We start from the raw sequence: 13,564 nt of genomic DNA on the forward strand, positions 1-13,564 counted from the left end.
CAGCGTCATTTTGCTGCTCAAACAAACAGGTGTGATGCAAGAGCCTCTCAAACAAACACGCCGCCGCTCTTTGAATCAGAGACGTTTATGAGGGAAACTGAGGAATTGATGGGGTGGGATGCATAGTCAAGAGGAGGAAAACACGATATTTGAAAGTGGGGAATAAATTCTCCTTGTGCAGACATCAAGTTTAATCTTTTTCTTCTGACTTTGTAGGTGTTAGGTTTATATTTTCTTGATTTCACATTCACAGTTTAGAAAATAGATCTGGCCTTGTTTTTTTTTCTCACCTTCACTTAAAAGGCTTGTTTTCGCTATTGTTCACTCTGGTGCTGACAGCCTCTTACCTTCTCTACCGCTACATCACACCTCTCTCTCTCTCTCTCTCTCTCTCTCTCTCTCTCTCTCTCTCTCTCTCTCTCTCTCTCTCTCTCTCTGTCTCTCTCTCTCTCTCTCTCTCTCTCTCTCTCTCTCTCTCTCTCTCTCTCTCTCTGTCTCTCTCTCTCTCTCTCTCTCTCTCTCTCTCTCTCTCTCTCTCTCTCTCTCTCTCTCTCTCTCTCTCTCTCTCTCTCTCGGGACATTGTCACTTGAGTCAGAAGTTGAGTCTTGGCTAAGTGAAGGGGGTCCTTGCCATTACTGCTGTAGACAAGCCTGAATGGTGCTGCACTGCTTTACTGCTTCTTGTCACAGAGCCTTGATTCAGAGCCTTGCAGCCTCAGCACCCCCCAAGCCCTCAATGCATGTCCAAGGACCAGCACCTTTAATCCTGTCCTATCTTAACCCTTGCAGGTCAGAAGATAAAGCACTTGCTTGTTTGTGTAATGCATTGTCACAAAAGCCTGAAAACAAGGCAAACATTGTTATGTAGTTCATCGATTTACTTCATATGATGGTGGCTTGAATAAACTAAAGTTTATGAGTCAAACTTATACAGTAAAACTACAAGTTTACGAACTCAGTTGGTTCTTGAACAGGGTTCGTAAATAGAAAGGTTTGTATATTTGAGCAAATTTCTAGACAAGAAACAACGTAAACATAAATAATGAGTCCTGCCTTGACAAATACAGGGACGGCGTGGTGCATTTGGAGAGTGGCCGTGCCAGCAACCTGAGGGTTCCTGGTTCGATCTCCAGCTTCTACCAACCTAGTCACGTCTGTTGTGTCCTTGAGCAAGACACTTCACCCTTGCTCATGATGGGTCGTGGTTAGGGCCTTGCATGGCAGCTCCTGCCATCAGTGTGTGAATGTGTGTGGAAATGGGTGAATGTGGATATAGTGTCAAAGCGCTGAGTACCTTGAAGGTAGAAAAGCGCTATACAAGTATAACCCATTTACCATTTATTTACAAATGTCCTTATTTAAGTAGAAGGGTTTGTAACCTTTTTGGGCCTATCTTCTCCACTACAATTGTTATACCTAACCTATTACATTTTAACTGGATACACCTTGTCAAATGATATGAAAACATGTGTTAATCACAAATAATATTATGAAAATGTAGGTCATGCTGATTACAAAATACATGCTAATCAAATACACAAACGAAGGGACTCATCAAAACTGAAACTATGCAGTGCTAAAATAAATACATTCTAACTATCCATCCATTCATTTTCTACCGCTTGTCCCTCATGGTGTCTAAATAAATTAATAATAAATAATATGTATGTTCCATAACTAAACTGTCAATGAAACTAAAGTATACGTACATGAAAATACAGCTTCACCGCTTTAGTCATAATTCTTGCGCTTAAGTAACTTCTCTATGACTTTAGCCCCAGACTTCTTCTGTTTGTTTGAGATTGTCATTACTGCTACAAGTGGTAGAAAAGTGTATTACAATGAGTACCTGTGTGGACCACAGCTGAGAAACAGATATTTTTGGGCGGACTTCTGGGTGGCGCTCACGGCCCAACATTGGTTAGGGAAAAATGTTTTAGTAAAAGTTTGTACACTTTTAACACAATATAAAGCGCTATACAGTACTGTATATCAGAATCAGAATCAGAATCAGCTTTATTGTCATTACGCAGGGTAACGAGATTATCAAACAAACATAGCAAGGGGGTGATGGATCAACTTTCTATTCATATAACAAAGACAAAATAAGCTAAACAGCTGAATTGCACCTCTTCCGATGCAGCCGTCTTTCTCACATACACACACATTGCCTCGTATTTCTCTGAGTATAGCACAATCACTTAGTCTAAGAGAGTATCACCTTGTAGGTTCAATGAGTACAACGGAATAGCTTAGTTGCTCAGACAGCAATGTGTTTATATAAGTTAAGATTGGGGTAATATTGTTTCTTCATGGGGAAAGACCTTTAAGTCTCTTGTTTTCTTGTTGGCATTTAAGCTCGCGAGCCGGAGCCAGTCAGTCCGTTAATTTATCAAAGTGTAGTTATCAATCATGGTTTTTCCATAACTTTAATTTTAAACGGTAATACTAACCGTCGGAAGGTTTATCGTGGTTATTATTATTACTTTGTATTCCTACATCCCTAGTCAACACGGTTGTAGATATTTCCTGAATGTTTAAAATCACACATCACTCGTCCTTTGCTTTCTTTGGACTTATGTTCATTTAGCAAAACTAGAAAACTGCCGTAAAACGACTAAAAACACTTAAAAGCACACAAAGTAACAATTAGCACAGTAGCTAATGACAACACTGCTCTGCTGATGGGGATCGATAAGCCCACCCACAATGGATGTGTTGCAGGCACAAAATGGCTGTGCTGCAGGCACACAATGGATGTACGTACGTACACTTGGAAGGGGATTCATATGGCATCATTCTTCACGGTTTACCTGACACAATAAACGTGACAAATTGTGGGGTTGCACCATCCACTTCAGCCGCCAGTTGGCAGTAGAGTGGTGAATATCTTAAAATTTGTTTTGTGGCAAATCCAATGTTGACCACAGCGTCAGTTGCTATGTAAAGCGGCACTTTCCATAATTTCAACAGACTGCATTGAAAATTATTAACCCTCTACCCCCTTCTTGTTCTCATGTGAAATCAACCCAGGAATGGGGCCTTATAGACTTAGACTTAGACTTAGACTTAGACTTAGACTTCCTTTTCATTGTCATTCAAATTTGAACTTTACAGCACAGATAAGAACGAAATTTCGTTACATAAGCTCATGGTAGTGCACGATAAAAAAGCAATAAGGTGCATATATAAATAAATAAATATATATAAATAATATATAAATATATATATAATATAAACAAATATATATAAATATATATATATATATATATAAATAAATAAATAGATTACTATGAATCTCTTCCCTACTGTACATGGAGACAAGGTTCATACAGCCAAGCATATCTGTGGTTCTTAATTCATAATTATCTTAACATCATGCCAACTCATGAACATGTCATTATTTGTAATGGATAAAGACATTGCACATTAATTAGGAAACGCACTATGACATGAGATGGTTTAGCTTAGCTTAGCCAAATATGAGCAGAGATGTATGTAGGAGTGTGAGATTTGATTTCCGAATTAATGTGACATACTGTAAACACGCAGCAAAGACTATTTGGATGTTAATGCAGGACCTGGTGTTCAATTATCCTCATCATTACAGCCTTTTCTCATTTTGTAGACACTCACTTGCAATTATGTATCATAGACACATGATTAGCTTGGCTTTGGAGAGATAGGAGGTTATACAAGCGCATGCATTACTCATTCCCGCTAAAAGAAGGCACAAAAACACTGCAGGCATTTTAATGCAAAGCATCACCCATGCAAACACATTAGATACTGAAATTCCCTGTTTCTCTTCATACTATGCTCTTGGATTACATGGAGGTAATTTCAGCGGAACTACATGAGATATAATGATACGTCAGGGAGCTCTGCCGGGACAAGAGAAGAAGGTAGTGCAGTAGAGCAGAGGGCTGATTTATGGCCAGGATAAATGATGCAGTGGGTGTCTGCCTGTGTAATAGTGGCGGACTGTGCACACCTCACTTTCACTCAGCTGTAGTTTATACTGTGATATGTGATGGGGATAAATGTCAGCTCGGCTTACCTTCGAAGATCTGATGTGACTTTTAGCTCCTCTCAAACATTGTGGCATTTGTGCAAAGGAGAAAAAATTAATAGCATAATGTCAAAACTGAAACTGAATACCCTTCTGGATGTTGAACAATATTAATGCATGTATGCGTTATGCACAACAAAGTTTTTGCCACCACAATCAACACATACAGCAGCAATGTGGGGTAATTTGACTTTATATTAAAGCATCACATTTACAAAAAATGCATACCGGCTCTCTATAAGACTTTAAAGTCTGAGTTGGTAAATGCATGGCAGTGTGGATCTTTTGGGCCTCTAAATAGCCTATTTACATGGCTGAATGCAAGACTCTGTCCTAAAGTTTTGTTCTTCTTTTAATAAGTTCAAAACATGGCGCTAACGTGTGGCATCATTAACTGCCACAATCATCCCGATCGCTTCAGGAAAGAAAACGATTTGGTAAGATTTTTCTCATTTCCAGCGTGGAAGCAAAGTCAAGGAACTCAGGTAAATGAGCTAATAAGGATACTGTGTATAGCCTGAATAGCAGCCTTGAGACTATCAAACATAACTTTTAACACACATCACTTGGTACATGTTGGTGTGTTCACAGCATTTTCAGATTGTTAAATTGCAATAAAAGCATATTTTATTCAATTTCACATGTAGCATTTAGTAGGCTGTTAGCGTTAGCCAAGATAGCTGTGGGTTACAAACAACATAGAGTATTTTGGGGAAAAAAACATGTTTGTTTACTTTTAGTCATCGGTAAGCACACAAATTAATAAGTATTATTTTCGGAGAAGGAGCCCAATGATCAAAGTATTTAAAAGTAATAACGGTCTTGTTTTTTTCAGGGAAATATGCTTATGAAATGAGTCTGGGCTACCTCACTACATCTCAGACACATAAGAGGGGAAAACTGTAGATTATGAGCAATTTGAACGGGGGACTATGAACATTAACAGCCTTTACATTCTGAAAAACCGACTTTGTGGACGAGATATAGACACGTTTGACTTTGGACAATGGCGGCACCTTTGTTTTAAATATCTTGTCCATTGGACGTGCTCATATGGTTAATTTGACCAACTTTACTTACTTTCTTTGAGGTAGCCTGCCTTGGAAAGCAGGGTACAGTTTGTCTCAGTACGGTCCCTTGATTTTTTTTATTGACAACGATCCATTTGAATCCAGTTTCTTGATTCCGCTCTCATTACCGCGGTTTCAGTCCAGCCATGTAGATGCTTTAGCCAACAAAAATGGCTACAGAGGCCACACAATGCATTGCAAAATCACGTGTCATTTCAAGCCTAATAAGCATATGTGTATCTTTCTTATTCGGTCGTTAACTACTTTGATAGTATATATTTGTGGACCAGACAGGACATTTTTTAACCACTGAAAGAAACATGAATGGTTAGATAGGTGAAGGACTAAAATGATACGTGTAGGGCTAACATTAATGGTTACATACACTACCGTTCAAAAGTTTGGGGTCACATTGAAATGTCCTTATTTTTGAAGGAAAAGCACTGTACTTTTCAATGAAGATAACTTTAAACTAGTCTTAACTTTAAAGAAATACACTCTATACATTGCTAATGTGGTAAATGACTATTCTAGCTGCAAATGTCTGGTTTTTGGTGCAATATCTACATAGGTGTATAGAGGCCCATTTCCAGAAACTATCACTCCAGTGTTTTAATGGTACAATGTGTTTGCTCATTGGCTCAGAAGGCTAATTGATGATTAGAAAACCCTTGTGCAATCATGTTCACACATCTGAAAACAGTTTAGCTCGTTACAGAAGCTACAAAACTGACCTTCCTTTGAGCAGATAGAGTTTCTGGAGCATCACATTTGTGGGGTCAATAAAACGCTCAAAATGGCCAGAAAAAGAGAACTTTCATCTGAAACTCGACAGTCTATTCTTGTTCTTAGAAATGAAGGCTATTCCACAAAATTGTTTGGGTGAGCCCAAACTTTTGAACGGTAGTGTAGGTGTAAGGAGCTTATCCAAACTGAACCTCTAAGTTCAACAGCACAATTAGTTCCAAGATGCTGGTTGACCTATTTATTTGGATTTTGAAAACTTTTGGCCTACCACAGGTATCAACACTGGGACCAATACTAGCTATGTGCACATGGACACATTTAATCAGATTAAATGTCTAACCAAAATAAAAATGCTTAATGCAAACACGCCATTCGGAATATTCTGACCCGATCACGCACATTTTGGATAAAAATTTCACACCGATCGAGACGGGTGGTTTATGATAGTCATTCGGATTGTAGCGCATTAAAAAGACATCTTCAGAACTTCGGGTTGAAATCATTCTTACTGCGCATGTCTTTGATGGCAGATACATTTTGGAGGTGGAGGCGGGACTACATTTAATAGTCTCGGAATGAAGCGATTGTCTTGCTGCTTTCTCCCCCCATTCAACTTGTACAGAAGTACATATATACTGTTAAGTTTGCTGCTTTAAAACGAGACTAGCAAAAACAAAAAAATGGTCTGGAGTGTCATACTGTATGTCGATGTAACAATAAAAAAAGGGATCCAGTTGTCGTCTTAACGAGCTTTTATTCACAACATTACAGCCACTCCAAGTGCTAACTACTAGCCTCAAACGGATACACACAATGTCGTAACATGAAGTCGTGCCACAACCTGTACATAATCACAACATACGAAGCACAGAAGAGCTCCATTTCAAAAGGAGAGGTAAAACAAAAGTAGTGAACAGAATGAAAAAATTATGAATAAATAAAGTGATAACGTCGGATAAGCAGAAATGCACAAAGCCATATTTGTTTACAGTGGAAGTCTACAGCTTCTTCAGCACATGCAGTGAGCGAACTCGTCCAAACGATGGCGTCATGGCACAAATAATAACACATCTTTCCGTTTATGTTAGATTATTCGCATGTCAAAGTCAATTATTCTGATTTAAGGTGTAATGCATGAAATTGCACGTCATAATCAGATCACTTTTTCAGGGTCCATGTACACAGTAATATTCGAATCCAAATGATGATCTGATTAAATAAATGGTGTCCATGTACACATGGCTACTGTTTAATAATTTGTAAAGGACATATTGTTTAGTTTAGTTAGTTATTTACAATGGGTCTGGATTCTGTATTTTTCTGACTATAAGGCGCTCTTAAAATCCTTTCATTTTCTCAAAACTCGACAGTGCGCCTTATAACCCGATGCGCCTAATGTACGGAATCATTTTGGTTGTGCTTACCGACCTCGAAGCTATTTTATTTGGTACATGGTGAAATGATAAGTGTGACCAGTAGATGGCAGTCACACATAAAATATTCGAGTAGACTGCAATATGATGGCAGTCACACATAAGAGATACGTGTAGACTGCAATATGACTCAAGTAAACAACACCAAAATGTTATATGTTCCATTGAAAATATAGAACATTACACACGGCGCTCAAAAATCTATCAAAATGTTTTAGTATGACTTTGGTAAGCTATGAAGCCGCACAGCTTGATGGATTGTACTGTGCTTCAACATAGGAATATTATTATGGTGTGTATATAAGGTAAGACATATTATCTGGTGTTTTGTTTTGTAATATGATGCAAAAGCAACTTTTCTTACCATCTGGTACCTGCTGACATGCATTTGGGATCTGCATAAGTCCTGAAAATTTGCGCGCATCTGCCTTTGTGGTCCGTGGGGACACGGTAGTCGATAAGATTCTTATTTTTCTTAATCTTCTTGTTATGGGACATTCATCCTCCGCTGTTGCCATTTCTAATACAAAGTAGTGTAAAGTTCTTACTTATATCTGTCAGTAAACTCTCCATAAAAGCACTAAAACATACCGGTGTAGTGAGTTTACATTATTTACCTAAGGAACTTTAGTTATTAGAGAGTTCCGGTCGGACGTTTTTTCACGGGACACATTTCCGGCTTTGTTGTTGCACTAGTGAGCCACAAATGAAGAGATGCTGCTCCGTTATTGATTTAAGTAATTTCTGAATGTCATTAAAACTGTTAGCTCCATCTTTTGACACTTCTTCCACTCCCGTCCTTGTACGCTAGATGACGGAGAGAAGACGCTGCCGAAGGTGAACCATGTAAATAAGACCGCCCACAAAACAGCGCATCCTGAAGTGACTGTCAGAAAGCGTCTTGAAGATGATCTCTAAAACATAATCTATGCAACATTTTGACCAAAGAACCACCATTACATGTTATGTAGACCACAAGGAAGTGTTTTCAATTTAGAAGAAAAAAAAAGACTACTTTAATGAGCCCTATAATCCGGTGTGCCTTTTGTATGAAAATAGACCTGACTAGACCAGCTCATCGGCAGCGCGCCTTATAATCCGGTGCGCACTACGGTCCAGAAAATACAGTCGTTTTTGCTTAACCCCTCACTTAAAGCGTGAATGAAGAATGCATGAAGAATGGCGTTTCCTTGATGTGAAGACCTGATAAATCCGAAAACGAAAGCGATGATGCAGTATTATCTGCTAACAGATGCAATCTGGTGGTTGTTTGAGCATACTGTTGGTCCTGGATAGATTAACCACCCCTGTCTCCTTAATGCTTCCGTCACATGCATGATTCTCATTGGAATGAGGCAAACATTAATGCAGACCCACTGTACACTTACATTTTTTTATTTTTTTTATACCATTAGACTGATAAAACACTGCTTTCTATCTTGGGACCTGCACTCTTTAATGCAGATGTACACCCACCTTTGTCATGATCTTTTCAAGGTTTCTCTCCGGGAAAATGAATTACTTTTCCTACTTTAAGTACCAGTAGATATATCATAACCATGGTTTTTAAATTACTATGAACAATATACTCTGACCTAACCTTTATATAGCTGGTCACTAAAATCACTTGGGAAAGTCATGTGGCTTTTTCTGTCTATGAGGTTATAGTTTCTACACTAACATGGAGCCTTGTCATTTGTTCAAAGCATCATACTGCAGTGTTTTTCATACATTTATTTATTAATTTGCTGCAGTTTTTCGCAGATACATTAGAATTGTCATTAATATATTTGTTAGCGCTACGTGATGGCCCTCGCTCATAAACACATAACGCACCTGGTCTGTCAGAGAAAAATATTACGTCACGAGTGAGTAATCATAGTCTTACAGATACTATATTAAAAATAGGACTAGTGACAAATCTAGTGGTGACTTTTAGAGACTCTGAAATTAAATCCTGTATTGCTCTTCTCATCAAGCTCTGGCTGCTGCTGTTGGTCCCTTCCCCATAGAAAAGCACTGTAACGTCTACCTGGATTGTCTCTCTACACACAGCCGTCCTCCTTGGCCCACAACCATACACAGTCAGGACTAAGCCTGCCATTAACACAGCCTCACAGACGGAAGAAAATCTAAGAACTCTTCCACTATAGATGACTGCCAAGTCGCTATAGCACTCAAAGCATCAGTATGTTAGTAAACAAATAAAGATAAGCAACTGAAAAAAGTTTGTTTGTAGTAGTAAACATATTTTTGTTTTCCTTATTTTTCTTTACTCACTTTTTGCAAATGCGTCATTGCCAATTATTGTCATAACATTCTGTGACTCTGGTATGAAGTGTCATGAAAACATTCTGTCTATATTAAATAGCAAGTAATATTTAGGTGACACTTCGGGATATAAAAATAAACGGTATGTTTGATAAACAGCAGTAAAGTTCCCGGCGGTTAATAGTACCATTTTAAATTAAAATAATTGAAAAACCATGATTGACAAACGCACAGTGAGAAATTCACAGACTTGCTAGCTAGCTTAAAGGCTTATATGAATTAAGAAATGACATACCTCAATCTAAATTTGTATAAACACATAGCTTTCTGTCTTTTTCACGATCGGCTCAGCCGGAATAGAACCCCAATGCAGAAAAATAAATACAAATAATAACAAAAAGAGCACTTAAAATAGGAGTGAGGACAAAATAACTAAAGATGCACACTTAAAGTGTGAGGAACAGAAATAGCACACTTAAGGTGTTAAGAAGTAACAATTAACACAACACTGTAATGCCGGGACTGAGCCACAGGGAACGAGAAGCGTGTGTGGAGCCAAAGCAGAGGGGATGTATATGTCTGGAAGGTTGAACCATTAGGAAATCCACTTGCGCCAAGGGAATGTACTGGAGAGTTCAAGTAGTCTGGAGGAAATCAGTATCAGGTGTGCACGCAGGTGACCACGCCCCGTGACCCAGAAACCAGGCATTGCAACAAAAAGAGGATAACCAGCAGCATGGCTGCCAGGTCATGACAATCTGAATGACTTGGAGATTACATTTTACACATTGAATCTATAAACTGTGCTCTCTTAGACCAAAGTGATCAATCTATCCTCAGAGGAGTACAACAACAAGCGACAACGTCACATTAAGCAAAATCGTTTACTTAAAAAAATCTCTCAAGAAGCCAGAAAAAAAAGTATATTGTCTATGTATTTTATTTAATTTTATAATAAAAATTTGGGTAAAATAATGTTTAATGTATGTACTGTAGCCTGTATTGTCTATGTACAATCTGTATTTCCTATGTTTTGAAAATAGTGGATTTTTCTCGATTGAGTAGATGTGTGGATAAGCAGGTGTGACTTTAGGGATCAGCGGTTTCTATTTGGAAGCCATATCCCTTGCAGCCTGTGCTCCCTTTATTGGCAAACAATGGGCTTTGGATTTGTATACCAACCCTTGTCAAACTTGACCCAGAATGGTGTAAGGACTTATTGTCACTTAGTCCTCTGTCATGAACATGCTGCATTATTTGTGGTCTGAGGGGAGGACATTCATTGTGTAATCCTCTCCTATTTGGTTGTTTGTGCGGTAATACTGGAATCAAAATCAGCGACTGCCAAACATTGCAGATGACCTGGTTGGTTTGCTTTCCTTGCAGTTCTGTGCGCTAATTTTCTCTGCTTTGGCCTCCCTCATGCATCTTGGTAATGAGAAAATGCGGTGTTGTCTTTGTTTAGTGAGCCAGCTTGTCTCGTTGCAGCTCTTCACATTGTTTGCATATAAACAGGAGCAAAATTACTTGCTCAATTGGAATGTTTTTTGTTAAGTTACATCAGCACACAGCATTTCTACAAAGTAGGGGCTCTGTGCGCAACATACATCCAGTTTACTGTCTTTAGATTATTAATTGCTATAAAGAACATGCGGATATTAACTGCTGTAATCGGGCCAAATGCAAAGATTCAGACAATCCCCGCAGAATATTGTCTGACGTCTCAGATAACAGGGCTTTTTGTGCTGCTTTTTTTCTTGTGTTGACTGTCAGCAATAATAAAACCCCCTGAAATTGCACACTAAACATTCCTAATACCTGCGGTTTTAAAGTTGAAATGTATTTGAGACTAAATAAGCTTGATGGTATTTTCTTTTGAAATCGTTTTCTCCCCTTATTGATCTTTTCTAAATATGTGAACCATAAATTGAAAGTCATCTCATGTGAGATACACTGTCAAGATAAAGACTTGGACCAGCCTTTCCAAGGAAATTGCTGACTTGAGATTTAAAGCTTTTAATAATTTTGCAACTTCTTTTCCTTGCAATGCCTCGTTTTGACTAAAGGTTGAACGGAAATTTGCCTGTCAAGATTGTATCATTAAAAACTTTATACAACCCTATATATTATACATAGCCACAGCGTTTTCTTAAGGAAATGACTGTAGTGTTTATGTATTAGTTCATTGGTTTTATGATGCACACTGAAAATGTTTTTTATACAAGGGCAGTGTTCCATTTTCCCCTTTGCGTACTTGCGATGATAAAGTAAGCTACATGGTCAAAGATTAGTTTCTCAAACTGTGTTTTTGTGGCAGGTTTGCTGAGCCAGCAAATCTGAAGTATGACTTGAAATGAATTATTTACAAAGTCTGAATTCCTTTTAGACTTTTGTTTGCAAGGAGGGATGATTTAATGTGAAAGCTGCATTAAAATATGAGGACTATACTCTAATACAGACCTGGGCATTCTGCGGCCCGCGGGCCGCATCCGGCCCTTTGTGCGTCCCTGTCCGGCCCGCGTGAGGCCAATTATAAATTACAAAATAAATTTTAAAAAGTATCTATGTCGAGTGTGCAATACAACAGTGCTGCTTTTGTTTTGAAAATCGTTATTTGTATTACTTCCGTGTGGACGTATGCGTGTGCGTGATTGTGAGTGAATGTGAACAGCTGCAATCATTAATTACAAAATAAAGTTGAAAAAACATCTATGTCATGCGCGCAATACAACTGTGCTGCTTTTATTTTGAAAAGTATTATTTATGGGCGTGTGTCCGTGTGTAACCTGTGAGTGAAGGTGCACATGTAGCGACAAGTGATGCACGGTTTACACCCGAGACGCTAAAAAGAGAAAAGATGATGAAGAATGGCGTGTTTCCAACAAGACATGGACTGCCATGCAACGTTCCCTCTAAGGTGCGTGCCTGCGCAATTGCGCACTGCTCAAGCGTCTGCTGCGCGCAGCAAATATATGCCGTGCACCAAATCAAATCCCATCTGAATTCCAAACAAAATAAACATATTTATTCTATGTAATTTTGCAATGCAACTTTGAGTGACAGTGACAACAAGCGGCCCTAACGGTGTTCGTCAACACCGTTCAATTGAACACCGTTCAATTATTGTAACGTCTATCCAGATGCTTCGAGGCCAGGAATTATATCGATCACTTTATTGAGCAAAACTGTTTATATTCGGACATAACCACACCAAAAACATAAGTAAAACACTTCTATCTCGAAAAACTAGTCATTTTCTGCCGTACAAACCAGGCCAAAACCAACTTGTCATCTGTCACCAACACGCATAGCACTAAACCACTGGTGCGTTTATGGCCAACAAAAAGTCGGACAACTCAAACACCACACAAAGTTACACTATGACTCCTCAGTCATACGTGTGCTTATTTTACTGTCATTTATTATTAATGTTAATTTATTTATATTAGTCATGGAATGCTGTTACACACACTATGTTGAAGTATTACTATTATTATTAATTATTATTATTATAATTATTATGTATCTTACGGTATATTTCAAAAATAATATTGAGCAAAATTTACTTGAAATATTGTCGATGTGGCCCTCCAGCAGTGCTCGGGTTGCTCATGCGGCCCCCGGTAAAAATTAATTGCCCACCCCTGCTCTAATACATGAACATGACTAATATGACATTAGTTTAATGATAATGTACAAATAAAATGTACAATTTCAAGTCATTATTATATGCCAAGGGTCAGCGTAAGAAAACCCATTCATAGCACACTTAGTTTGATCAAATATTTGTATACTATGTGCAAGTGTATCAATAACATTAGACATTGCAGTATTGTAATATAATGCTGTATTGATTTTATTTTGGTCCTGACCCTGATTAACACCCTGATGTGCAAGTAGAGCAAGGAGGTAAATGAATCACCCAGCAGTACTTAAAGGTCCATCTCACCGATTTTCAATCTCAAAACCAT

The sequence above is a fragment of the Entelurus aequoreus genome, linkage group LG05, assembly GCF_033978785.1.
Source record: "Entelurus aequoreus isolate RoL-2023_Sb linkage group LG05, RoL_Eaeq_v1.1, whole genome shotgun sequence".
NCBI lineage: Eukaryota > Metazoa > Chordata > Actinopteri > Syngnathiformes > Syngnathidae > Entelurus > Entelurus aequoreus.